General features: G+C 45.8%; 1 long non-coding RNA gene across 1 annotated transcript; it reads left to right on the top strand.

The window, feature by feature from the left end:
* Nucleotides 1-11473: 11473 nt before the first annotated feature.
* LOC106495002 (uncharacterized) lies at nucleotides 11474-14841 on the top strand. The gene is made up of 3 exons (XR_001294385.1): nucleotides 11474-11555; nucleotides 11688-11913; nucleotides 14811-14841. It is a non-coding gene; the product is annotated as an uncharacterized lncRNA (long non-coding RNA).
* Nucleotides 14842-26706: the final 11865 nt, after the last annotated feature.

The raw sequence follows: 26706 nt of genomic DNA, 5'->3' as shown, positions 1-26706 counted from the left end.
TGGGCGCTGTCAGTTATTTGTGGTCAGCTGGGCCCGAGATAAGGGGAGGGGGGTAGCTGCACTGTGCCACAACTGCTTTCCCTGCCTATCTGCTAATTTAGTGACAGACTTGGCAGTGAGTGAGTTCAGCAACTTCAGTGGGCAAATGTTCCTGCTTTTAAGCTCCAACTGTCATTCATTCATAGCAGGAATCTCGCTTGCCAATTCAGTATAGAACAGTAGGACCAAATACAAATTCCCAAATGATGCCAGTTCTCAAGAGATGTGCTGCATTATATAACGACAGCTAGAACAGGGTCCTTTCCTACCCCAGGGCTGACAGTCGCAGGCAGGCAGAGGCAATGGGGGTGGGACTGATCGTGCCGGGCTGACTCCCCGTGAACGAGCAAAGCACTTGCGCGTTCTAGAAACAGTATTTGCATCAGTATTCCAGGACGAGAAGCTTTGGTACACTGGTTTCCCTTTTCTTTTTTAATAGACGCTCAAATAAACCCCAATTCTGCAAGCACTTAACCAGCAAGCATCGCAAACAGCAGTGAGGCCATGCAGGATCACGAGCATATGAGCGCCAGGTGACAGCAAGATTTTGTTATAGGCTGCTGTAGGCATCCAGCACACCAGAGCCCTGATCCCTGACTGGACTTTCTGGGGATGACTATGAAATGAACAGCGCAGAGTGCTCGGGACCCAGGCTTTCAAATGGCAAGACTCCCCTTCGACGCGTACACTTCTGCGCAAGCAACAGTTTCGCTTGTGCATGGGCAGGCAAGCAGGGGAGACAGGAAAGGCACTGGCTAAAAACAGTGCAGGTAAAATCTCATTTTCAATCAAATACTTGATTTCAGCCAAACTGTGGTTTTAGTTTGTACTGCTCTAGTACGCAGAGACAGAGTTAGCTAGTGGTCATTCTGCATCTTATTAGTATTTGTGTATCTTTTTACTTCTATAAATAAACGTAATATATTGCTGGCTGTTTGTATCCTAGGTTTCAAGCCAACACACTTTAAAATATATGCCTTTAAAACCTCTTGAAACTTGGACCTGTAATGCAAATCCAGACAGATTCTTAATTATAAGAGCACCAGCAGCCACTGTTAGAGTCAAGCAGTTGAGCTTGCGCTACTAAAGAGGCACAGTAGTTAACGTCTGTCAGCGCTCCTGTTACAATCCCCACCTTGAAGAGGTTATAACTTGGGCTGTGTAAATTTGATTGAGCTGAAACTTGGGACTCAAAAGTGTCAGTCCATATAGGGAATTATCTTATGAATAATTGGCTAACCCATCGCTTGATTCGCAGACCTTTATAAAACATTTTTAATGGGTTTTAATGTTTTTTTCTTTTACTGACATCTAGGGTATGAATTTGGTACTTCTAGCTCTTCCGAAGCTCCATACTGAACAGCATATATATAGGTGCACAAGTTAAAGCTACAGCACCACAAAGGAGTTCATGGGGCATGCATGCCAAACTTACACACCTATGTGTAGACATATGCAGATGAAGAGACCTCAAAAAAGAAATGCCACCTAAATCTATCTCAAAAGAGAGTTCTAAATATGTAAGATAGAGAACATAAATGCCTCAGGTACAGCTCATAAAATGGGTCTATTTTGTCCATCAGTTACACTGTGATATATTTGAAGGATAACATCTCTCTAACCAAATTGGCACCATCATGCCAAGAAGGGCAGGTGCTCACTGAACCAGCAATCCAAAATATATTTCTGGCACAATGTAGTACCGTGAGTAGGTCAACTTGATCATCTATACAGGCAGCAAGAATAGCTCAGGACACGAAAATAACTGGGATAGAGTTGGTCACTTTGTTATCTAGGTTAACAGTTTCTCAGACTCTTTTCCTTTTCCTGGGGGTTTTCCCCCCAGATGTGTGGAAGCGAGTCCCATGCGTGCCTTGGCATCAGAACAACCATAATGACTGTGTTTTGAAAGGGATGAGCTATTTGACTTTGAACATTAAGTGCAAGCTTAAGTACGGCTTTGTGTTACAGGGACTTTTACTGAGAATTGCTCTCCATAACATTTTTCACTAGCTGTAAACCTCTGTTTCTCAGAGATGATTTTTCTCTTGATCACTTCAGGTCACACTGAGCTGAAGCATGCATGGTTGGTTAAGGTGAGGACTTGGAATTTTCTTTAACCCTAACACAAAACTATGACAAGCCCAGGGTAGAAAGACGAGCCACAGGACATGAACAGATTCCTCTTGTGGAGCCAGATCCTGCAAAGTTTCCATGCCCACCTCACCAAACGCTTACAAAATAGGGACACTATGCTGCAATCCTGAACTCATGAGGACCATCTCTGTTGGTTTCAGGAAAAGTTTCGACTAAGCGTCGGGCTCCCTCACTGCAGGTTTATCGTGTGCATGTCGTTCTGAAACGAAGTGCTGTGAGAAGTCGGTCTCTCCTCTGTACATTAGCAAGACCTGCTTGGATCTGGATCTTGGTTGGATGTGGATCAGCAAGATCCACATCTAACTCCACTGATCTCCCCCTCATGAAGGGTATCTACAATGCCGCCGTTCTGCCTTGCAGACACTGATGACAACCCAGCCACAGAGAGGCTGATCCTTTGAGTCACTGCTGAGATCCCAAGTCATCCCTTTATTTCCTAAGCAACTAACTTCAAGCTTATGAGCAGTAAGGACAGCTCCATGACACAAGTGTCTTGATTCATTTCCTGACTTTGGCTGCTCAGTTTGGGGAGTTTCCTGGCTCGTACAAAGTAAAGAATTATGGCTAACTGCCACAGGGAGGTACAGGCCACCAGAACAGAGGAAGCCGAACTCAAAAGCTTTATGGATAGGAAAGGCTAAGCCAGGCTCCCAGCCCTGCAGGGGCAAATTCTTGTTCTAGGAACAAGTAGCAAATCAGGCTGCTTTCAGCTCTGCAGCAGGTCCCAACACTGTAACTTTAAAAATGAACAGGAGTAACCAGTGCTTGACATCAAGGCATGCCAACAGGAATTTTGTTCCCTGCTTCCAGTTCACTGTGACCACAGTTGTTCCCCTGATACATGGCAGGCACTGGTCGCAGGAACCCCCATTATATATGTGTATCACTCCCACAAGTCGATAGGAACGCATCCCAAGGTGCAAAATAGCAGCATGTCCAACAGTGATAGACGATCACACTTCATGTCCAAAATACCTGTTACTCAGTGAAGAAAGGTAGGACAGCTGGGCAGACTCTGATTCAGACCATGTAAAATATGTGGGGCGACTACTGATCTTTTACCCAGTTGTTGTTTAGGAACAGGATCTTTGCAGGATCATAAGGCAAAGCTCTTCACACTTCCATGCAAGATTAGACCCAAGAGGCTCAAGCTCTCATCAGTCCTTATGGGGAAGTCTGTAATGCTCTACTCCAGATCTGGCAGCAAGGAAAGGAGGAATTGCAAACATTTTGCCTTAGCAAAACAAACCCAGCTATACCTCAATTGCCTTTAAAAATGATTTTGTAGAATGACAAAAATAATTCATTAACCTGAGGCATCAAATGCAAGTTTCAGTAACAAAAAAGAAGTTATTTATTTCCAATGAGATATTAGTTGTTTTGGTACACAAGATGAGGAAAGATTTAGTTGTACTTCTTTTATGCCACTGAAAGCAGTCCCTTCTAGTTCCTTGCATGCTTGGCTTGAATGACAGGCTAGGACACGAGTGCAATAGAAAAGGATTTTCTTCCTCTAGCTGTGCTTGATATATCCCCCTACAAGAGCAAGCTACTTGGCCTTGGGCACTGCAAAATTCTTAAGCATCTGTTGGTACATCAGCTGCACCTACATGCTTAAAGTAAGCATGTGCGCAAGTGTTCTGCTAGATCAGTGCCTTAACTCTGTGTGCATCTTCTGTGAGTAACTTCTGTTGTGCTGATTCTTAAAGCTTCAACTTTGAGTCGCTTAGAATAGCACTTAACTGAAATTTAACAAGTAAAATCATCATCCTCTATATTAATTTTATGCTGACTTTTAACTTTGACTTTTACTTTCCGAGAAGGAGAAATGCCTGTGCTACATGAAATGCTTTGCATGAGGATCTAGATAGAAAAGAGAGAATTCATTACTGAGATGGTAGAGATCTTTTTATGAATTTAAAAATAACAACAGTTTTACTGGGGATTTTTTTTTCTTTGATATATTTATTCTGTGCAACTAATTCTTATGTGCAAAATTCCAGTTTAATTGTTAGAAGGCTTACAATAATATTTTAATGCAACTCTCTGTAGTCAGAATAATGCATTATTATATAGCCCAAAGCTGCACAGAAAGATGCAGCAGTGAGGTGTAGCAGGAGTGCCGGTGAATAATGTGTGATAAGAGCACTCTTCTTTGAGCAGTTTGGATAGTTATGCCACCATTTGTTATTGTCAGCACATATAATTTTTACAGCACAATATGAATTCTGACCGCAGTGAAAAGAATGCCTTCTACCACTAGTATGAATAAGATTTCACTCAATTAAAATAACATGCAAGTATATTGTATAGTATTACATAGAAAGCTGATGTGCATTAAGTATGAATGCTGGGGTGGAGGTGGGGAAATTATTGTAGTGATGCTATTGTTCAATGAGTAACTATTGCCCAGCATTAAAAAATAAATAAATAAAAAAGCAAAGGAAATTAAATACAGAAATCAGAAATACTAACAATGTTTAATATTACCATACCGAAATTAATGTATTCACAATTTAGGCTTTAATTTTCCCTCTCGTATTAAGTTTCACAGGATCTGTGTAGCTAAAGAGAGAGGGAGAGAGATGTAAACATATAGAGAGACCCATAGACTATGCCGAAATGCAGCAGCACTCAGATGCTCCAGCAATAGGTGCTATAGAAACAGTGGGGGTAAAAGCAAGCCATATCACACCAGCAGCCTCTAAATGTTATTCCCCGCTGGAGTCAGCGAGAAGTTTGCTCTCGCCATGGATGGAGCGGTGCAGTCCAACGCAAGGGCCCATGCTTAACCGCCCCCCACGCTGCCCTGCGCGCGGAGGTCTGAACGGCGCCTCTGCGCGGAGGAGGTGAGCTGCGGACCTACGAGCAGCACAGTCAGCCTGTCACCCAGAACTGAAGATATTTGAATGTGTGTATTTGAACGGGGCAACGGAAGCGGTAGTGACGGTTCCTGCAAAGAAGGCCAAAAGTGTCTCAGAGCCGAGGTGTATCTTAGACAGCCGGTGCACTCAGAGCCAATAAAAATGAAACTAGTCTCTATTGAGACCTAATTAGCTTTTATATTCAAAGCCGTACTGCGCATTTGTACATTGCTTATGAGTGGGACTAAAAAATATATGTACCATGACACTATACTTTTAAAGTGTCTTCTGAATGCTTTTCCCATTCTCCAAGGATTGCCTCCTCCTTAGATGTATACATTCAGTGAATATGACGAGGCTAATTATTTTTCCCTGAAATGATCAGTGCTTTTCTCTAGCAGTTTTCACAGAATCACAGACCTCTCATCTTCAGCCTTGGAACTTAAAAACAAAACAAAACAAAACAAAAAACACAAAAAAAACCTGCCTTCAGATTCTAAGACAAAAAAATTGTTTGGTAAACAAATTTCCTGCCACGGGCTTTACAAGGATTAGTCTTGTATCAGCGCCACCGCGCACGTATGATCCTGTTTTCCCTTTTTTTTGCAGGGGGTTATGTATTTTTCTGTTACCTTTCCTGCCTGCAAAGCAATCACAGAGAGCGGCAGGAGGCACCATAAATATGCAAATTGCGCGAGAGAGCCGGGTGCGCCGGTTCCGCCTTGGGAAGCGGGCAGCGGCGCGGGGGGAGCCGCGGGGGGGCCCGGCCGCCCGCGCCCTGCGCGCCCCTGCGCGCCCCTGCGCCCCCCTGCGCGCTGCCGGCCGCGCTTCGCAGCGCCGCCACCAGGAAAACGCGCCCCCGCTTGTGGCTGATCCTCCCGCTCGCGGCCGGGCTGACGCTCGCCCACGCCTCGGGGGGGTTGGTTTTCTCTCTCCTGCTTTCTGTTTTCTTTCCCGTTTCTTATCCACCCTGAGAACTACCGGCAGCTTGACACCGGCTGCGCCAGGTCCGCGGCTGGTCGCCGCCCTCCCGCTGTATCGCCGCGCCTGAGCGCTGCTCCTAGATGCCGGGTAGCAAAAGGCCGGGCCGTTCCTGCTCCCTGCTACGCACCTGCTCAGAAGAGGCTGGTGATTTCTGCCTACGGACCGGTAGTCTGAAGTACCTGCCCAGGCCCCCTCTCTGCTCCAATTCAGCATTTGAGTGATTAAAAGTAGCCGTCGGTTTCCAAATGAAAAACATGTTCATATTTAAGTATAATCACAGTTAAAAATTTGCAAAAGTACATGAGAGCGTTTAAAAAATAGCGTAAAGAGAAAGCAATCTTTTGGGGATCCTTTTTTTGTGCTGCTGGTAAATTCAAAACCATGTTGGTTATTACAGTAACATTTTGCAGGGCATTAGTCAAAAACATGGAGTGGGCATTTTGGTATTAAAAAAAAAAAAGCGAAAGCAAACAATACAGCTAATTTGTAGGTGTTCAGATGTACAGTAAGTTTAATACAAATATTCATATCAGTACGGTGGTGGCCTCATATAACAGAGTAAGATACAGTTCAGACCTGTGATGGGCTATTGAATACATAATCTGCATTGTTTAAATTGCCTGGAAACATATTCATATGGCAAAATCGAATGGTTCAGGTGGAGCTTTTACTCTTGATCAAATAATAAAAACTGGTAGAGACCACTCTGTAAGCTCATTGCTCGCTAATCTCCATGAGAACTGTTTCATGTTCCTGTTTAAATAGAACCGAGAGCAAGAAGGAAAAAATAAACCACAAATAGTTACTCCAGATATTAACTTTTAAGACAAAAAAACCCAACCCCCAGACAACTGGAAAAGCAAGCAGGGAAATTGTCTCCCTCACTCTGCACCCGTTAGGGCTTCGTGCAGCTGAAGCTCCCGGACCAGGGATTGCGTTAGGACGGGCGGCGTGGCACTCACTAAGCGCCAGAGGATGACTTGGGAGTGGTGCCGCACTTCCACCTCTGTTTCCTTCTTTCTGTGGACTGAGGTCTGGCAGGGAAGGAGACCAGCGCAGACGGACAGACAAAGACTCTGGACAGACCAAGCTTCCTGCGGGACTGAGTGGGTGGTGATGGCCTTGTCCACGGAGAAGGAATCTGAACTGCAGAGACTACTCATAGTAATGGTGATTACTATTAAAGCTCAGAGCTTTTCATTACTGAAAACTTCAAAAAACTGTCCTGAACTATATTTGAGACATGTTTTTTTCATGTTAACTCGAGGTTTGATTGCTGGAAAAGGTGGACTGCTAGAAAAAGAAAACCAGTGCGCCGCACAGCAGTTGGGAATCGAAGCCCTTCTTTACCAGAACCCCTGCCATATACGTACTGTCACTCACCTTCCAGACACTCAGTACAACCATTCAATCTATTGAATCAAGAGACTGTTTGATCTTATCTGCATCTGTGAGCTGACTGTCAACCTGCTTAGGCTGCATATTAAATCATCTATAGTAGCTGTATCAAGCTGGGATGATCTGTTAATTCTAAATTTATTAACCCTTGGAGTGCAGTCATCATGTTTAATCTAGTGTAGCCAGCATTTATGTTACAAGACTAAATCCTTCCTTAAGATACGGCTGTGCTGCAGGTTAAAGAATCAGTAATGTATAGGAGATGATAATTGGCAAGACCTCACTTTGATCTTGGAAAGCCAGCTGACAGCATCACCTGTCCGAACATGTATGTGTACGCTCGCACCACACGCGAGTGTCCAGCACGTGTGGTGTGTGTGTGCACGCGTGTATGCACCTAATCACGTCCCCTCAGGGAAGGAGTTCTGCCTGAGACGATTGCAAAGAAAAAGAAAGGCCTCAAAAATGCCTTAGCTCCATGCATCCACGAAGCAGGACTTAAAAAAAGATCAAAAATCAGTCAAAGTCATCGCACACCACCATGCTACGCGCATCGAGTTACTGGAGGCAGAGTCCTGCGACAACCAAGCAACAAACCTCTCCTTCAAGTCGGTTCCCAATTCTTGGTCCGCAGCTCCCATCCAAATCCAAATTAACAGATGTCCACAGAGCGATGAGGACTACAGCCACTGCAGGACTCGCAAGAAGTCACGAGCTGATATATACGTGTATACAAATATACCCCCCCCACATATACACACATATAAATAATTTCTTATATATACATACACATAAATATGTTAATCTCTTCGTTATACACACACACCTCTCCCTGCCCCTCTCTCCTGTTATCTATTATACTTGCGCGTTGCTGATGGTATCAACATATTCACAGCTTTTATTTCAGTCACAAACTGCTAGGCATGCTTCCTTTTTTGGTAATCACGTGCCTGGTATCTCTCTAATGTAGCCTAATAACAATTTTAGCATTCAGATGAAGCGATTTCATTCTGTGACTGCCTTTTCTATTAGATTTGATTCTGAGAAGCCCCAGTGGGTGCCTCCGAGGCAGAGATCTATCTGTGAGGCTGCAACCGATTCAATAGCAGCCTGAGCTAACCTTGACCTTTCCCTAGACCCTGCTCCATCTGGTGCCAGCCTGGTCCCCCTCCTCCTCCGTGCTTCCCAGGCAGCATTGATCAAGGCGGAGCGGAGCGTCTCTCTCCCTGCGCGGGCTGGGCAGTGGCGAAAAGGACAGCACATTTCAATATATGGAAATGATGAAGCCTCTTATGCAATCATAAATCTACATAGAGGCTCGTGATTTGGTATTTCATTCACCTCCAAAGAGTCTCGCCTCCCTCCCCCCCAGCAGGGATTTAGAAACTGTAAGACAACGGCTTTCCCCAACACCTGGAAATTATAAAGCTTGCTGTTTATTGGGGATGAATGCCTGGCGATTTGATCTGATTTATTTCGCGCTTTATTTATTTATTTGCAACTCACTCGGTTCTTTTGCTGCGTGCTTGGGTTCTTTCTTTTTTCTCCCCCCCCCACCCCCCTCCGCCCCGTTTCGGCGGGGGCGGCGGCTGCCGGCAGGGGCTGTTTTGCCGTCGCTGTTGTATTTTCGCCCGCGGTTTCGTGCCGCTGAAGGACGGAGCCGGGCGGGCCGGGCGCGCAGCGCGGGGAGCCCCTCCGCCGGTCACCGCCGCGCCGGGCCGGGGCCGGGGCCGGAGCAGGGGCCGGAGCAGGGGCCGGGGCCGGCGGCTGCTGCAGTAAATCAGCGCTCAGCACTTTGCCGTTTTCCTAGTTGTGCTTCATTCTCCTGCCTTCGCCTCGGCGCGGCCGCCTGCCTCCCGGCCGCCCCTCCCTCCCCGAGCTCCGCCGCCGTCCCCCCGCAGCCGCGGCGCCCCGCCGGAGGCAGCTGTCGGCGGGCGGCCCCGCTCCCCGCTCGCCGCGCAAACTTGGGCGCCGCGGCGGCTCCCCCCCCCCCGCGCCTCGGGGCGCGAGCAGAGGCGCTGCCGCGGGGCGCGTTCCGCCCGCTCGGCCGCCTTTGCGTGCGCGTCCCGGCCGCAGCGACAGGCACCGCGCGGTTCGAGTTTGGCCATCCCGCGTGTCGCTCCTCTCCTGCCCCCGCGTCTTCCCCAACTGCCAGGACCTTTATTTGCAAGCAGCCATTTCATTTTTCGTCCAGGAATCACATTTTTTATCTCGTACCAGCCTTGGAATTACATAACAGATTATATAAAATTATAATTGCAATATAATATATGCACGCTCTAATTATTATATATAGTTTCTTGCATATATATAGACAGGCACACACCACATATGTTGAAGTCAGTTCTGTAATATTTGCATAGCCAACACTTCTGGCTGTAGAGGCACTGTAGAAATGGAATGGAGAGCTCTTTGACAGTACATATGTATAAGAAAGATGTATTATTTAATGGAAAAAAGGTATCTGAAAATATATTTCTTTCTGTTTTGAGGAATTTGTTTTGCTTTATCTCCACAGGTAGTAAAAAATAATAGGAAGAAACTGTGAATTACATTGAAAAAATATATATACTCAATTTGTCAGTTTAATATTACACTTTCTTTCTGCAGTGTTACAAAGATTTAGAACATTTCCAAAACTTTCAGCTCTAATCTGTGCCTGGTGTAGTCTAGGATTTGTTTGGAGGACTTGCCAGCACATGCCAGCTAAAAATGAGTGTCAATTAATAATAAAAAAACCCACCACTCTTCCTTATTTCTGCGCTCATATAATTTAACAGGTTTTGAGAAAGCCACTGATGCAATGGTGAGAATTTTCCAATATATGCAGAACTAACAGTTTTCATTGTAAAGCCCCAAAGCTTCCAAAATAGAACTGTTGAATATTTCTTTGCTTTTCCCAATGGCAATCTACACATCTTATTATACAGTTAAAAATACAAAGAATATTCAGCTCTTACAAAAGCATATTTTGTTCTACCAAGAAAATAGCTGGTGGAAACAATCTTAAATCTAGACAGTTAGAGTAAGTATGCCATATTATTTGTGGCCTCCAAAATTGCAAATAATTTGAAACAAGAAGTATGAGAGTTTTTAGCCAGTGTTTTCTACCACTTGAGAGGTAACTAAAAAACATTCACCCTTGTAAAACAGCAGAATTTATAAACTCTTTTCTTTCTGAGCTACCTGAGCAGCCAAGTAACCTCTGCAGAAATGCCCAAGTGTGGTTTGTTGTTTAAAAGCATATTGTGCTGATTAATAAAATGTGAAATGGCTTAAAAAACAATTTGAGCTATGAATTGCCATCTGCTCAATGGGGGAAAACAGAAAGTAACTGAATATATTTTCTCACCTTTTTTATAGTAACATAAACAACACTGCAGAATGTTATAAACTTTTAGCTATACAAAATACATTTGTACAGTTCATCAAGCCTGAGGTCAGGACTCTGTCCACACTGTTAAACACTGTTTCTTTTAATTATCTGCAAATGTCCCAGAGTGTCATTTTTTCCCCATTATATAAGGTGTCCTTTACAATTGCAGGGATTTAAAGTTTGATCCTGCTTCGCACATGACGCTCTGGAAACTCTCCATGACAGGGAGCCAGCCTGAGATCTGTGCACACCTTAAGACATCAAAATGGGGGTAAAGTGCTGTACTGAACTTGTTCTGGTTCTCTGAGTAGGAGCAGACCAGGGGAGGGTTCATATCACCCAGCTTTTATGTACCACTTCTTATCACTAGTGAGAAGGAGAAATCATCACAAGAGAAATTCTTCTTCTTTGTCCTCCCCGCAACCTCCTCTTTTTTTTATAGAGAAAAACCGCGAGGCCACCGGGGAACCGAACGGGGCTCGGTCCTTTGGTACGCAGCGGACCGCTTTGGCACCAGCGGAGGTTCACCCCCTCGGGGCCTGCAAGCTCCGTGACCTCCGCGAGCGCTGCGGGGGCCACGGGTTCTCCCTGCAGCGCGAGGCGCGGGGAGGCCCAGGCCTCTCCTAGGAGAGCACCAGCCACCGCCTGCACGGGCAGCGGGACTCCCTGGGAACTCCCAGGGAAGCCACCAGTCCCGACAACTGCCTCCCCCCGGGGCTTGGTTCACCCCACGAACGGTAAGACTGAAGGAGCAACGTCGTATCTCTCTTTTCTGCTTAGCCGGAGTTACTCCTTTGCTGTCCTTCTGCTTTATGCACCGGGGAGCCCAGGCTTTTTTTGACATATTTATTCCATTTCTTGCCTAACAGCAGCTCAGCTAACCTGCCCCAACGCTCTGCTCCTACCAGCTACGGATGGGAGGGGAGAGCATTTCTGGAGCGCGTGAAGCCACTCGCGCCAAACAGCCAGGCTCAGGCACGCCGAGGATGCGAACTGGAAGAGCTTGACTGGGACCGAGTTTCACAAGGAGCACGCGGGAGGGAGGAGCTGTGAACTGTCATAGCTCCGTCCCACAAGACGACTACGTGTTAAACGGTAATTCTGCAATGCATAAATCGTCTTCGTCTGCCTAATGCCTGATGCCTTCTACTCTCCTGTAGACTCGCTTCTCAAATGCACCATTTAAAAATAATAACAATAAAGGAGCAGTTTCTCGGCTCCCTTATAACTTGGCATGAGTATAGACAGGACTTAAGGAAAGAGGCGAATCTAAAACTTAGCAGTATGAAAGGCAAGTTCAATGGCGTAAAAATGACCCTTACATTTTAATTTCAAACAGTGCTCCTATTAGGGCTGGGCACAGCAACCTACCTCAAGATTTAAATGCAAAGCGCGTGAGCTCACTGCAATAGCTGTATCACAGCACACACCTAGGTGTTCTACACCTCACAAACATATCACACCGGAGTATTAAGATTCAAATCACCTGTCCTCCACAGCTAATAAAAATGAAATGCATTAGCGGAATTTTGAATACTCTGGCTTGACCGAGTATGTCATGTCACACATGAAAAAATGCTATGACTGCATGATCAAAAAGTAGCTGCACATTTTTTCTGGCAAGAGAGTCTTCTATTTCAAAGGGCATAACACATACTTTGGGATGAGGTAAGCCTGAACCCTTAAGCTAGCTCCTAAGGCCCCAAGGAGTGCAGCGTGAGGCAAACCCGCACGGCAGAAATCACTGCTACGCTGAGAAAAAGGTACATTTTTATGAAACTCCCAGATTTTCTCTTTGTTTTACTTTTCGAGTGTGCAGAGTGTAAGCAAAGAACAAGATGCAATGCTGTATTTTAAGTGCTCCTTCCCTAACTAAGAAATTGCTACGGCAGAGCACCACTGTAGAGGAAGTTGCCAATATTGTCGTGTTAAGGGTTTGTCAGTGTTTCCATTCTAAAGCCTCTCATTTAGGAGGCTTATTCTTGGCTATTAAAATAACTCCAAGCTGACTTAGAGTGGGGGAAGGTAATTTTATTTAATATCACAGGTGGGAAATCACCAATCTTCTTTCTTTCTATCTATCTATCTGTCTATCTATTTATCTATCAATTTACCTATTTATCTGTTTTTAACTAGGTAAAGGTAGGAATAAAGAGAGCTTTACTGTTTCTGGAGGCTTGTGTGGGTGTCCCTGTGTCATGGAAATGGCACTGTTTGCCCAACAGAATCTCTTTGAGGTCATGGAGCCACAGCATAAAAGCAGTAACTTCAGAAATTTTGTAAGGAATCAACTGAAATACCTGACTGATTTACTTAAGCCAGGTGGTTTTGTCACAGATACACGACTGCCTTGTTTGACTGCCTGTATCAAATCCGGGCTCAGTCTAACTCTCAAAATGCTGATGCACAAGTGCCTCCAATCTCATTCTTAATGTATGGTCCCCGCATCCCTTGGGACACAGGTCTGGAGGTCTGGAGAGGCTGCTCTGTTATGGTGGGAAAGCATCTCAGTCTCCAAGCAGCACTGCTTTCTGCAGGAGGTGGCTACGGCCTAGACCCTACTAAGGCTTTCTGGAAAAGCGCATGTCAGCGAGTTAGACGAGCACATCTCCTGAGAGCCAACAGGATCGTAGCTTTTCTCAGCCTGTCGTGAGAGTGGTTTTTCAGGAAAGCAAAAAACCCACCAGACTTTGGGATGGCAAGTGGATATGAAAGTGTCTCCACTTTACAAAGCAGTCCACAGCATAGCTACATCTGATACGCAGTACGCCGCTCTAGGTGAGATGCAACGTAGCGAAGAGGGAACAGGTATTTTGTTCTGTGTGAACGGCTACGGCCCTGCCGCAATGGTGGACCTTACCAGCGCCTCACTGGTGTTGCACCTCTATTCCAAACTGTGCCCGGGCCCTAGCTGGCGGGCTAGATGGCACTGATTTAAAAAGGTATGCTACAGCTGGAGGTGCTGGAGTCGGACATATTTCTAATGACTGTTTGTGTGGATTCAATAAGAGACAGCAACTGCTTCAAAAATTACCACCACTAAAAGGAAGGCAGATGCTTTAAGAGGTTACTAAGAGCCTGATCCCAAGGGCCTGTGAAGGTCTCTCAAATTTTACGTCCCCAAATCTTGCCACCTCAACAGGTGGCCCTGATGGCAGCTTCTCTGAGGACGCCGTTAGGCTGGAGTGCCCTCTCCCTCCTGAGGGAGGCTGGCAGCAGAGGGAGATAGAGGAGGGAACTGAACTTGCCACTGCTTGTGCCGTGCCTGTTCTGCAGATAATGTGAGGACTTTGCTCCTCAGGACTGTCCATCTGGTGCCATTCCTGAGCAATAAAAGCTCACCCACAAGGCATTTTAAAGCAAACACTCAGTGTAATGAATACCTTAATACTCCTGTAGCTAGACAACAATACCACAAATAGTAATTACTCTAAATATATCCACTCGATGAAAAGAACTGGAGCTCATATCCCAGCTCCTTCAGGCAGCAGGGGCCAGGGCTCCCGCAGAGGCCATGTGTTCATCTCCCCGGGGGGTGACTTCTCCTGTCGCTCCCCAGGGATTCCCTCTGACTAAGCCACAGCAAACCGCCATGGTTTCCACCAGAAGCATCCCGGCGACTTTCGAACCTAGTGACAAGGTGAGCTGGCCACCAGTGAGGTCTCTTAGAAAGCAAACAGGGTGTGTGGGTGTGCGCACGCGCGCGTGTACGCACACATGCGTGTGTCTGTAAGGAAGTGCAGGCTCAGGCATCGTATCTTCTAAAAAAGGGGGTCTTCCAACTTGGCATCCCTACGACCTCCACGTGTGCCCGCAGGTTATATATCTGCGTATGCACAATTCCAGGGATCTCGTGTGCATTGCGAATTTTTAGTCGGTTGTATCAGGAGGGACATTGCTTCACAGTTGCCTCCCTCCAGTTTTCTCAAGGGAGAATGAGTAAAATTCTACATTGTATCAGTTCCCTAAATCTTTTTGTACTCTCTGCACAGATTCTCCCCCTGCCTTGGTCGAACTTTAAAAAACAGGGCCACGGAAACAGCCTCAAGAGCCAAATGCTATCTCTGATTCATCAGCACACATCACGCACAAGAGCAATAGCTGATTTCGTAAGATACCTGGAAAAAATGGCTGTATCATCCGAGATCAGAACTTGTTTACCAGGGCGTTATTTAAATGGAGAAACACGGGAAGAAATCTGAAAATCTGACTTAAAATTACTCTGCTGTGATCCGTATTACTGTTATTGTAGTTCTCTCTTTTGGGGTGATTTTACAGTAGGCAAGCTCAAGAAAATGTAGGCTGAGCTATTCTGTGTACAATTGCATCCTAAACTCTGAATTTCTTCATTTGGATTTCATTGGTTCAAAACCAGATCCCCATTTTTATTTTTGAAAACACATGTTTATTAGGTGAATGTAAAATAATTACTGCAACCTGGTGTATATAGGCATTGCATCTAAGGAAGACTTACAGTACCTCAGAGAGAAAGAGCACTGCGTGGGGTCTTTTTTGTTTGTTTTTTTTAGCATAGTACGTTCAATTATTTCACACCATTTTATATAGTTTTACCATTCATAATAATACCCTGCACCTAAAATTAAAGCAGCATCAATTCATAACCCCCTTCTAGTCAAAGTCACACGGGTAAAAATGAGGACTCTTACTCTTTTTTAAATTAAGTGCATCTTCCACTAAACTTACAGGTCTTTTTTCACGAAAGCAAGTGCTATTTACTGCATGTGACTATATCAATGAGCTAAATATTTATTGAAAGCTCAAAGCATTCACTGGCCTTATTTTCTGTAGTTGTTGCATTCAGATTAATAAACCGGTTTCCTACTTAAAATGAAGAGAGAATTCAGAAATGTTTAGCCTGAAGTGAAAAAAGAAGCAAGAAAACGACTAACAGACACCAGCACGCTGCATATTTATTTTGTCCTGTCAATTATTTTTAAAGAATTCCCTGCTTATGGAGAAAGATTTTTAAAAGACCTGGACCATCAAATAAAGATGTCCACAAACAGCAGTTTCTTCATTTTTCCTCATTTTGGAGAAAGTGAATGCTGTAAAGGATTTTTTTTTCCTTACTTAACTTTATTATACTTTTGCTAGTGCTGAAAAAAATATATCTTTTCATGGTCATGGAGTAAACCCGTAAAAAGAGTTTATGACACTATAAGGATGCGTTTATGAAGCTGAATACTCATCAGCACTTGCAACATTAGGAAATCACTAATATTGAATGTTCTAACCAGCACTTCAAAGCACCAGCCCAGAGTAAAGTCCCATAGGTAACGGATACTCCAGAGGCAGCAGTGACTCCAAGTAAACACTTTAGGAGGCCTAGACCTGGAGATAATTTCAATTTGTTTGTATCCAGTCATGAACACACAATCACCTATTGAAAGTGTCTGGCTTCAAGTGCAGACAGATGGGGAGTACAGAGGTTAGTAAAGCCAGGCCTCGGACTGACCTTTGCAGAGAGAATTAAATCAGTCTGACCTTGTTGTGAAGCCTAAATTATATCCACAGACCCCAAATAATGCATCTTTAATACATCACTGCCCCCTTTTTATCAGCCTTCTTACCTCGAGGGTATCTTGTTTGCTAACTACTAATGTTAAATTGCAGCTATTTATGCTTGTATTTGTGACCTTAGTGGATATCTTGTCACATTTTTCATGAACGTTTGAAAAAACAGAAATATTTTTTTATATATAAAATATATAAAACTAAGGTCTTGTTTCACTTAAGCGTAAAATAAATATGAACAGGAAAAGAAACCTGATTCAACCAGAGGGCACTGAGCACAACAGTCATTGTATAATTCTAAGCTTCAGTATCACCCATAACCTATCATCCCTTCAGCCTAGGAAACAGAATTGTGTCGTGTTACAGGATTTGCAATATCTTAGAAGCATCTTTTCTTCTGAGATGTTTTTACTATTTTAGGATTTTTATTTAAAATGAGACCAAGAACAGAGTAACCCACATGTCGCTTGTCAGTTTGTGTAATATAGGCTTTTGAACAGAAACAATACCAAATCTACAGGCTTGGAAGCTCAACTGGAAATCAGCAGAGTTGAGACTGGAAGCATTTCTCTGGCACCTCCGTTGCCTGTAACAGCAGAGGAGCCCAGTGGAAGTTCAGGGGAACTACACCGCTCCTCACCAGCTGCAACTCTGCCCCTGCGTCTTCTGGTTTACTGTTGTACCTTAACCCGAACAAAAGGTGCCTGGGAAAAAAGATCTTATTCCAGGATGTTGCCTTCCAAATACCTTTATTCTAAGGTAAATTGGATTTCCTTTTCGCCTTTTGCTAATCAAAATTAAACTTCTGTTCAAACTACAAGAAAGGAAAGGAGGTTTTGTTAGACTGGGGTGAGTTTGCAATTCTGGCGCTGCCGCTCTCTTTCTTTGTAATCTTGGGCAAGTCACCGAGGCCCATGACAGGGCATCTCCTGGGAATCACCATATGGAGAACCGTGACTGCAGGGGACAGCCAAGTCCAGCCAGCAGCTGACCACCGTCCATCGTGGTGGACCATGCAATTTGGAGCAGTGAAGGGGTACAGGAACAGGGCTAGTGGCAGTGGTGAGCTATTAGGGTGGCTCATCCACCTTGTGGAATCCCACCTGTCCCCACAAGAGATGCCTTCATACCAGGTTTAGCACGCACCCCTTGCTGACCTGATTCAGTTCTCTAAGCCAACAAAAAGCGTTTGCTACATTTGCTGAGACAGTTTTCTGCTGGTTTAGCAAGCTGAATCGAGCAACTGGCGGGTGAGGTGAGCAGCAGCAGCAGCAGCAGCAGCAGCAGCAGCACACAACAAGAGCACACAGCTGCGGGCGGAGGAGAGCAAACCAGTGCAGCGCTGATTTAGATCAGCTACAGAACCACACCATTAGATCAAACCGCTGATGAAGGTTAAGTTTGGGCTAATCCTTGGCACTGGAGCAGCTGAAATGCTGGAACATGATGCTTTCTCCGAGCTTTGCTCTGCAAGAGGAGCGAAGCAGACAGATCACTAACTCCTTAAACCAAAAAAAAAAAAATCAGAACTCTACTCTTCATGCTGCTAAAGAACTGCCCTATCCCCAGGGTGGGCTGCAATGATAAAATTCTTCAGATATTATGATATTAAGGGTAGCATTGATATGCTAAAATAGGAAATAACTTAAAATACTGTACCCCTTCCATGGCAGGCTAAACAGTTTATTTTCAAAATAGATGCAACGTGGTGAGCACCGGTCCAAACTGCTCACTATTCACTTTCCAAGAGGCTCGTTCCTTACCCCAGAAATGAGCTTGGGATCAAGACAGTAATTTAGCATCCTGCAGATCACTCACTGCTGATCCAGTCAGTGTTTCATCTGTGCTCAAGAAACCTGTCCTCAGAAAGCAACAGCCGTCGGTCACAAGCACCAGCCCTAGCCACAGGACGTTACAGCTGCATGGAATGGAAACTACATACTGTTCTCTTAATGGAGTTTCTTTTGCTTGCAGACCTGTAGGTTCATTTGAGACCTGTGCAGGGATAAGCTGCTTGAAATGCAGAGGTCAGTACAGCCCACGTAGCTGTGCTGTTTGGAGTGTCTGCCTGTGAATGTGCTAGAAATCCCCATAATGGGAAGTTTCACGTTGCCAAAGGCACACTACCGAATGTGAGCACCAAGCTCAAGTCCATTTCCTGCAGAATCTTCTCAATATTTTAAGGGATTTTCAGATAATAGAGATTCCTGTATTTCGAGGGTCAGGGCCAGCAGTTTACTACAAAAACAAACTGTCAGGGCCAGTGTCAAGTTCCCCCAAAGTCGGGGTTGTTGCTGCTGTTGCCACCAGTGAATAGATGGGATGGCTGCTGCAGCCCAGGGTGGAAAAGGAGCTGCCTTCTGACAGCAGCAGTCTTTCCCACCCTCTAACCTCCTGACAGATCCAAGGTCACCAAGCCTGGTCCCAAGATCTCATGGTTGAGGCAGCAAAATTCAATCTTGTCTACCCTGCTGAGAAGTCTTGCTCCAGCTCAGATCCCAGCTCCTCTTAGTTCTTCCTCTTCTTCTTTGTGGTTCCCATGCGGCTCTTTATAAGATCTGTGGAGCGAGGCACAATGCTCCAAGGGGTGACTACCTATCTGTGCAAGCACAGCCAGGCCCAGCCACGGCAGAGACAATCACAGGAAGGAAAAGATATGCAGGAGAAATGGGCCAGGAGGGAAGGTCTCTGTCTTCAAAGTCATTTAATCCTCCAGTGCTGCAGACTCCAAAAAAATCAAGGCTGATCTAAACGGTCATATAGGAAATAATGAGTACAAACTACTACCTACTTCCTTTGGTTGTACAAAGTAAGAAAACAGTGATAATCACACTGCTTGATTTCATGATCTGATTCCTGTGTTACCTCTTTTCACAGCGACTATAGCTCTGCGTACTACAACATGCCTGTCAAGATGTGGATTTACAGGTTACACTGTAGTTGAACCTGCTGGTTTTCAGCTCCAGTCGACATTTACTTGTCAGTACATGCCTGACGGAGTTGCAGTCCGGATTAGGAAACATTTGTTTATGCCCCAAAATCCCCAACATATTTTTCCAGCTCTGTTCCCAGTGCTGAGCTCCATGCCACTCCGCACTCTGCTAGTCAGCTCTCACACTGCTTCCTGGTACAAAATTGATTAGAAGCAGCATGAAATGTCATCGGGCTGACCCTTGGGAGGCTGGGCCCCAAAATAACAGGCGGGAAAGGGGGCCTTTTGATTAAACTTTCAACTGCCCAGAACTGTACATCTCCCCCCACCACGCATGTGCACACACATTTGTAAGTCAAGATAAGTCTACTTGAGCTGCAGACAACAGTGAATTCAGTATAGACCACTCCTAACAACATTAGCATTGCTGAAGTCAGTAGGACTTTTGCCATTGGCTTCTAGTGGTGGCAGGAAGAGAGTCCTCTGTTCCACTTTATCTTTCACATCTGTTTCTCCCTGGTGTCACTCAGCTGATGTCAGAGAGAGGATTCGAAAGTAACTGAGAGCAGGCCCATGCTGCTAGTGACACAAGAATTGGTGGTGGGAGTGGTTGCAGCTTCTTGGGAAAGTAATATGGATTTTCAAGCATTCTGTGAAGCCCTGGCTGATGTGTTTTCTGGGTGGTATGGGGGTAAGTGCAGTTTGTCCCTCCCAGGGTGGGAATGCCACTGTTAATAGTGACCAAAAAGCTCTACTGGAGAGGTTCTGAAAGAGGCACATGTCCTGCTCAAAGGAGACGAGCCACAAGCGTTTTTGGTGAGAAGAAAAGTGATAAAGAAGGAAACGTCCTCATGCATACCTATACCGATATGAACACCTGATAACATAAATACAGTTTACGTATTCATATACTTATACGTCAGACTGTTCCCATTTCAAAGAGCCCTTATTACCTAAATTGCTACAGAATAGCCAGATGCAAAGGAATGAGGTAAGTATGGAATAGCAGACTTGGAACCTGAATTTCCAGGCTTCAGTAGGTTTGCTTCAGCCTTGTTTGCATAGGTTTTTTACTCTATCCCAGAAGAGCCAGGTTACATCCAAATAACTGGTATATATAGCATCTACAGTGTAGAGATTTGTAACAAAGCAGCTTGACGAGGCATTGAAACACAAGCATATATAAGGCCTTAAAGTCCAATATTTAGAGCTTGACCCCGACCCAGGTATAATGGGTGGCATCTAGTGACAGGCCATGAGCTGCTCCCATTTTGAGTACAGCATGCATCAAAATGTATCACTATGGTCTGGGACAGAGGGAGTGGTGCCTGAGATCAGAACCTCCCTCTGCGGGGCTGTGTCCGGGCCGCAGAACAGGATCCTTAGAGTTACCTTTTGCATGTCAGCAGAACCACTATCAGTCTAAAAATGTTTTTGAGGTCTATGGATGAAATACAGGAGCCAGGTATTATTACAGGTAATAATGACAATTATTCTGAAACGAGCCAGCAAGAGCTATCATGATGCATGCTGATATATATTTACTGTACCTCCTCTCGCTCACACTTCTCTCTCTCTCTCTCTCCGTCCCTCTCTCTCTTTTCAGAGGGTACAGAGACCTTCTTGTCTCAACCCCAGCTGTATTTCCTCAAAACCTCTCAGACAGGGCAGCTCCATGGTTACTATCACTTTTTTTCTGCATTTCTTTTTCCCTCTCCTTCCCCACCCTCTTCAACCACTGAGTTGGCAACATGCATAATAAATTGAAAAAATGAGTTTCTCTAATACATTTCATGGATTACCAAGTCCATTATTGAACGGGTGTTCAGGAAGTGATGCAAAGAAAAGAAAAAAAAGACACACGTGCATGATAGGGCATATCTGACTTGAGGAGGGAGTCAGGATTCATTCAGTGGTGTACTGTGGACCTACTTGGAGCCATCACACCCAGAGCAATTTAAGGTAATATTTTGGTCAGCAGGTAGAGACCCTAATGTACAGTGGTTTAAGACCAGGATTGTAAGAGGCAGACATCTGCAGAAATTCGAATAACATTTTAAGGCTATTATTTAACATTCTTCGTATGTGAGATAGAGAATGAAAGAATAAGAATTATCTTAAAATCCCTGCTAAATCATGTCCTGCTTTCTCAAGGCAACCTCAAGCTTTAGTAGTTCAGACAGATTCTCTAGCTGACAATTAATATTAATGGGTAGATTTCACAATGTGGCATTATCACACTGTGAGATGGGTGGGCATACCATCTGGGTTTTGGCAGGTATTAGATGTAATCAAAGGGATTACTTGGCTCAGGGAGAAATAGAAAACCTTGGGTTTGTTTAGTCTCTTTCTTCTTTTGTTTGGTTGCAGCTCTAGGTGTACTTAACTATTTTCCCCTTGCCCTTTGTTTCTTGTGATGAGCCCTTCGGAGTTTACATGGGAAATGAGAGGCAGATACGAAACCAGTTGTATTGGCTGGGATGTGGACCAATTTGCCTCGTATCCTTTCCCTTTCTCATGCAGCGTTGTTTTGGGGTCGATCGTCAGATGCCCGCTTCTGCAGTTTAGAAGGTTAAGCACTATATTTAAATAGTGAAGGAATGAAAGGGAAAATGTATTTAGATAACCAACCAACCAGCCCGTTTTCAAAATACAAACTGAAGAAATCAGGTGTGCGAACAGCTACGCACGCCGAGAAGCAGACTTTGTCCTCTTCTCCCCACAAAGCAAACACTTGTGCCAGCTTTACGGGGTGGGGGGGAGGGAGGCAGGGAATTCCCCTCCCTCCTCTTCCCTCCTCCCAAGCCACCCACGACAAACCCCCGAGTACCAGCGGTACTAAACGGAGGAGGTCAAGTTTTAAACTTGGGGAAAGCTATTGATTCGGCAGCCTGTCTTCCCTCCTGTCTGTGCCCCAGCTGATTGTAACTGAGTAATCCTCATCAATCTGTGGTAATGCAGGACCATGTTTATTGCTGTAGTAGTTAAGTTGTTGTTAATTTTACACTAAACGGTTGTTATGATGATGAATGAGTAGCCAGGGCTGCCACCCAGGGGACTGCAGCCCATACAACCGACAAAAGGGAGAACGCAAAGGAAAGACCAGGAAAGGGCCAGGGAGCCCACTCCGTAACTTTTTGTAGGATCTTAAAAAAGAGGGGGGAAAAAGGAAGTGGAAAAAAGAACAAGGAAGAAGCTGATCTTCTGGTTTGTATTTGAATTTGGACGCTGTGGGGTAAAAGGTGCCGTCTGAGTGTAATTGTGATTCTTTTACATACCGGCTGGGATCAAAGGGGGGGATGAAGGTACGGGTGATCTCCCGCCCCGGGCCGCTCCAGCCTGGCGGAGCAGCTGATGGGCTCCCGCCCGAAGGCATCGCGCTCGTTTGCTCTCGGAAAAATGCCGTCCCCCTCGGGCTCTTCCCCCGGCGCGAGCGTTCAGCACCGCAACCAGCGGGCTGCCAGCGCTCGACAGGAATCACGGGGAAATCGCCGCCGCCGCCGCCGCCGCCAGCCCCTCTCCCCGGCGAGAGCCCCGCGGCCCCCGCCCGGGGCGGTGCCGGCGGCCAGCGCGGCCTTTTGTCCCGGCGCGGCCGCGGCGCGGCGCCCAGTGCGCGGGCAGCCGGCGCCACCGTGAGGGCGCGGCGCAGCACAGCACTGCCGGGAGCGGGCCCGGGACCGGGACCGGCCTCGCCGCCGCCGCCGCCGCCGCCGCGGTTGGCCCGGCCGCAGCCCCCGCAGCCGCCGCAGCGGCCGCCGCAGTCGCCGCCGCGGCCGCGCGGGGCGCCCGAAGCGCCTCGGCGCAAGACGCCGCTGCCGCGGGCTCCGTCCCGGCGCCGCCGCCGCGTGCCGCTCCGGGCCGGGGAAGGTTGGGACGCGGGCCTGCGTCTGCTCAGCTGCTGAGGCAGAGCTCCGGGCTCCGGGGATCGGCACCAAACGGGGCATCCGCCCGAGCAGGGGACGCTTACGTACCGCTCGTACCACTGAGGAATTGTCCTCTCGGATGCATGACTTTGGGCTGAGAACTGTATGCGGCAGAAGGACAAGCTCAAAGTTCTCCAAAGCTGTAAATCCTGCCGCAAAGGAAAGGTTTTCCACTACCTCCTTTTCTGCTCTTGTAGGGCTCTAACAGAACTGAGACACTGTGTCAACACTGCTTTGTTTTTTATCTTGTTTTGCCTGCCTCCATCCCGCTCTGGCCTTTCCCTGAGGAGCGGGTGCAGAATTGGGGCACGTATTCCACGGCGCAATAGTCCACAGTTCTTGCCTACCTACAGGCCCCTAACACTTGTAAAAGGGTCCTGCATAAAGTCCACGCAAATGCACTTCCTAATCCGTCTGAGTTTCTCCTAGCAGAGTCCTCATATTTCAGCACACAGGAGGCTTTGCATGTGTTGTGCAAGATTATTAAAGTTATCAGCATTTCCTCCCATGCCAGGTTATAAGATTACTAGAGGGAGAAATAATTGGGATTGTGGCAGGTTAAGTTTTATTTCCTTGCATCTCGTAAGTCTGGTTTTGGGCATGAATGTACAATCTTCCCAGTCATTATCGGTCATCTGGGTCAGGTGGCATTGTATTTCCATTTTGTGTCAGTGCTCAAATTGATCGAGAAGAACGAAATGTGGCAATTTAAGCTGAGAGGCCCGGGGGGGAAATAATGAGAGAATACAGGAGCTACAGAGGTCCCCTATGGGGGTTCAAGGACCAGCTCCCAGTTGGAGAAATTAGAGGCTGAAGTCAGAATTGAACGTTATAAGTTTACAGGCTTTTTTTTCCCCTTTCTCCTTCCATTTCTTCCCTGCCTCTCTCCCCCAACTGATCACTACAGGCCTGCAGAATGAAAGGCTCCATTAGGCCACAGAAGAGATACAAAAGAGTACAGCCATCTTTCTGGGTCAGAGCTAAGGATGTTGGTGGGACAGCAGAGGAACTACGTTTGAGAGAAAAGAAATAGATCCTGTCCTCCAGAACAAGAAAATAGCCCTAATCTCTGCTTTTGCTTTCAAGCAACAGCTTGACAGAGGAATGGCTTTGAGGGCTTAATGGTATGATCAGAAGATAGCAATCATTAGGTCTTATTATTTTCTACCCCAGCATCCTAGAGATGGAAAATACACCCAACAGAGACCTTCTGAGCCCAGCAAAACCCAGAACTGACGGGCTCAAGTTCAAGAGAGGCTTCACATATTTTAGAATTCTATTCTACAAAGCTATGTGTTGCAAAGCCAATATAGGAAAAAACACCAGAAAAATACTGTGCCTGTTTTGCCTAAATGACACTGCTTTTTTTCCCCGCAACATCATATGCTTTTCTTGCCTATAGCGAGCTCATTAAATCTGGCCTGCAACTCCCTGATGATTTGGCATCACCCTGGTAGTCCTCTCCAGGTTCTGCCAGCCACCCCAGAGACACAATCACAACAGATAGGATTCTCTCATGTAAGAAGGAAAGAAAAGGAAAAGGAAATGAAAAGGGAAAGAAAAGAAGAGGAAGAGAAAAAAGAAAGTTATTGATGGCTCTGAAAGCTCAACAGCCCATCACTAATCCTTTGAGCAATCCAGCTAGCATCCATGTTGAGTAGGCAAGATCCATCCATCTGGGATTTAGAGATGTTGGTTACAGATGACAAGCAGCATCACGAGTGTCAGATCAGCAAAGCACTCCGTTATCCTGCTTGTTCTTCTTACCTTCAACACCATGGCCCAGGCACCATTCCTACCCATGGTGCAAGAACAATATTTAGACTCTTGCAAATCTCTTTGATAGCCACAAACTTTGAAACTATCCACGCAGTATTTCTGAAGATGGTCTGTTTCTATCAATTCAAGCCTATCATTTCAAAGGGATGCCTGCCTTAAGTACATGGCCAGTTTACAGCCGTAAATCTTTACGGGTACACGGAAAAAAAAAACCCAGATGCAATTAAAAAAATGCATACTCTGGGTCACAGACACAAAACCTTGTGTTCTCATAGAACTTCCAGAAAGCAACAGAATATGCCACTCTCTAGAAGAACAGCAAGAAATGTTGTGCTTAGGCTACCTGTTCATAATTCTTCCTGAACCTCTCCTGTTGCATTAAGTGAATACATGTAATTTGCAACAGCTCAGTATGAGGTACTGCCATACAGTCACCTGCCTGGCTCCACCTGCTAGCTTTACCTTGGAGAGGGAAAGGACATACGACAGGCAACCTTTGAACTCTTGTTCCTCAGTCAGGAATAAGGCCCCATCGCATCAGGTGCTGAGCAAAAAGACAGTTTCTTCCACAAATTGCTTGTGATCCAGCATGTTCCTAAGGCAGTGACCAATATTTACTTCTTCTTATGATTAGCTGCAACTGGACTACTGAAAATAGACAAGCACATCAGCATGCCTCAAATTAATCAGTAATAAACAAAGTAAATGAATGTTAGTTCTTCCTTATTGACACGGCTGTAGCTGTTCTGAGCATGCTGTAATCTTAAAAGCTGCATAAGGAATGTAGCTCCTCTGCCCCTTAAGGCCTCATGGTGCCCTGAACTACTAAGAGGACACACACACAGGCCGTATCACGACTCTCTTTGAGTATATTTAATCATATAGCATTGGTGTTATTATAAGAAGAACAAAAAGCATAAGCCAGAGTATATGAAATTCAGTTCTTTTCTCAGATCTGCCATTGCCTTTCAGCATTGCTTTAAGCAATTCACTCAGTCTGCTGCAGATTTTTTTCCTGATTGACATGTACCATGGCTACATGCATGAAGCCAAAGAAGCGGATGCATGGTTCCCTTTGCAATAGAGAGGGCTCTCTGCGGGGCTGTCCTCTGTGCACCTGCATCTGTGCTCCTATCCAAGAGACCCTGGCAAGAGGCACAGTCAGGCACACTCATGTCAGGGAAAGGCAGGGAGAGGGGGTTGCTGGGTGGTCCTGTGCCTCAGTTATTTGCTGGCTGCTTCCCTAGGGACCATGGCAACTGTGGCACGGATGAGGGAATCCCTAAGGACAGCACTGAACTGGGTCACAGCCAACCAGTTTCAGGAGAAGAAAAAAGGAAGAGGTCCTTGCATTGGCATGAGGATGAAGCGCCCTCCCTGTTCTATTTGGGCCAGAACCACCTCTGGCCCCAGTGATCTACACTCTAAATTAAGTGCAACAATCCATCTGAAGAAGGGAGAGAAATGAAGTAATAGCAAAACAAGGAGACTAGGCATTTATTTTTGGCTCACTTACTGTTAATGGAGATAACAGTACCTCACTCCTTGACAGCGAAGCAGGGAGACTTAATTCATGGAAGTTTGCCAAGTAAATTGAGATCTTTGTACAAAAGGCACTTTCGACACGCACAACTTCAGGCTTATTAAAGCAAAACAAAAACCGTTCACCTTGAGGAGTGTTCAGAAATTAGGAGACACAGTTCCCCATGGCACAATGCC

Source organism: Apteryx mantelli, chromosome 3 (genome assembly GCF_036417845.1).
Source record: "Apteryx mantelli isolate bAptMan1 chromosome 3, bAptMan1.hap1, whole genome shotgun sequence".
Classification (NCBI taxonomy): domain Eukaryota; kingdom Metazoa; phylum Chordata; class Aves; order Apterygiformes; family Apterygidae; genus Apteryx; species Apteryx mantelli.
Note: the sequence above shows the minus strand (reverse complement) of the source record. Positions and strands in the feature narration are given on the sequence as shown.